The sequence below is a fragment of the Micropterus dolomieu genome, linkage group LG13 (assembly GCF_021292245.1).
Source record: "Micropterus dolomieu isolate WLL.071019.BEF.003 ecotype Adirondacks linkage group LG13, ASM2129224v1, whole genome shotgun sequence".
In the NCBI taxonomy this organism is placed as follows: domain Eukaryota; kingdom Metazoa; phylum Chordata; class Actinopteri; order Centrarchiformes; family Centrarchidae; genus Micropterus; species Micropterus dolomieu.
Window position 1 is genome coordinate 20442238 of NC_060162.1, and position 2174 is coordinate 20444411.

The 2174-nt window shown below is 39.2% G+C and overlaps 1 long non-coding RNA gene across 1 annotated transcript in view; it reads left to right on the forward strand.

Annotated features, from left to right (window-relative positions):
- LOC123981328 overlaps positions 1–1727 on the forward strand; it is a 10152-nt gene extending 8425 nt beyond the window's left edge. The window contains exons 2-3 of the long non-coding RNA XR_006827734.1: positions 988–1164; positions 1566–1727. This is a non-coding gene — a long non-coding RNA (uncharacterized LOC123981328). The remainder of the gene's footprint in view (positions 1–987; positions 1165–1565) is intronic.
- Positions 1728–2174: the final 447 nt, after the last annotated feature.

Here is a 2174-nt window from a genome sequence, read left to right on the forward strand (position 1 = left end):
GGGGGGGGGGGGGGGGGGGGGGGGGGGGGGCAATGTGAGAACAATGTCTCATTTTAGCAATGATGTACTCGAGGCTGCTTTTTGCTGTAATTATAGTACCATTGATGTGGCTCATTGATGTCAGTGACACCAAAGTAGCTACAATCACACATAAGGATTCACATGTTTTTGTACTGCCTAAAATTTACTTCATACTTTTAATGTGTGAAACAGATTCTTTTTTAGCAATTACATAAAAAACAAAACAAGAGAAAGCAAGCAAAAAGTCTTCTGGTTATCACAATCAGAGATAACTCTTAATCAGTGACCAACATATCTAGTGCATTTTTCATGAAACAGAATGGTATCTGATCAGATTGTTTGGCTCAAGCTACACAACTTATTCATTTTTTCTCTTTCATTACCTCCCCTCCATGTCTGACTTTATTCTTTCTCCTTTTTTTATTTTCATCTTTGCTCTTTCTGTCTTCTCTACTTGACTTTCCTTTCCCCCTATTTTCCCTGAGTGATGAGCAGTCACAAACCATCAGGTCTTAATTAATCAAAGGCCCTATAATGAATTTCTGTCACCGTGTATGTGTGTGTGAGAACATACGTATATGCAGGTATGCAGAGGATGAGTTACATTAGGGCACTGAGTTTTCTCATTTAAGGCATAAACCCATTTGGCATAGAAGCCATTCAGCACAATAAGAAGATTTGGAGTCTGTGACAAAGTACTGTCAAACCTAATGGGCAATTACTGTCTAATGCTGAATAAGGATGGTATGAATGAGTATTCATTTTCTCCTCCTCACACATGAGGTACTTTAAACCCTGTCTGCTGAAAAAGTATTTATTTTGATAAAATGGTGTTTTAGCCTCAGGCAATTAACACAAGAATATGAAGACTCAGGTAGTTACAATAGTGAAATTGACATTTTTATGTTTCCATTTAAGAACTGCAATAATGAGTCTAGAATTGTTTTTTTCCTTTGTTCAAATCAGGTAAAATGACACAAAAACCTGTGGCTCTAAAGCATCACATTCACCTACAATCTTGAACAGCATGTGGTGAAGCTCGACCACACATGAAAATGATCATAAACCAATGGAGATTTAACTGAAGATGTAGCTGAACTCGGGTTAAATCCAAGTTCAGGAGCAGCTTGGGCCTGACAGCAAGTGAGTATCAAATTCTCTAACCCTCAAGGCTTGAAAGGTGGTTCAGAAAGGTTTGTAACTTCCTCCATTATGAAGGTAGTCACAGCGTCAGTAAATTATCTAACTGCTCCTGCAGCATAATCTCCTTCTGCAATGTTTTTTTAGCATGATCTGTATGTTTTTTTTTTTTTTAACGGATCTGTAAAAATAATGTTTTTACACACCCAGCTACGTAAATACTCCAGCTGTGGTCTGGGGGTTTAGTGGGTGTGCCCTTAATGGTACTGTAGCTAAGGTTGGTAGTTTAATCCCAGGCTCCTCCTGTCATATCAGAACAGGCAAATAGCAGAATTGGGGTTTTGTGGTTGAATCCTTCCTTATGTCCTTGTTAACTTCAATTCCTGATTTTGTTTATGTTTTAGATTACCTGTTGGCTGATTTCCTGGACTTTGATTATTGACTGAGCCCTTTGGACCCCTCACCTGTTTTGGACTCTTGCCTGCCTCCACTCTCCCTAAGCTTGTTCCTCCTTGTTGTTTTTATCAAAAAAGATAACGCCTTTTAAACTGAACCTCTGCCCAGTATCCAGAGTTTGGGTCCTAATTCTTTGCTTTCCTGTGTTCCTAGCTTGACTACACAGACACATCTATATTGCAGGTTTACGCTATGAGGAAGAATAAAGGAGCCACCACATAGCTGCCAGGAAAAGGTCCCCTGCTATTTGGCCAATCAAATCTCAACCAGCGTAGAACAATTCTCAGCCCAGACTGTCAGAATCACATTTGAAACACTTTTTGAAGAGTTCAAACTATTTTACTTCAAAAATCCAACCGTTGTCATCAATAGCTCACTTTAGGACTTGGAGGGTAAACATGACATTCGGTCGTCACAAACTTTGTTCTCAAACTTGTAATTTTACACAGTCCCTGCATTTTGATTGCAACTAAGGACAAAAAATATCATAGCCCAGGGAAACTGTAGAACGAAAGGTCATCTGGTGGCAGAGATCAGAGACTAAATCTATTCCCCCT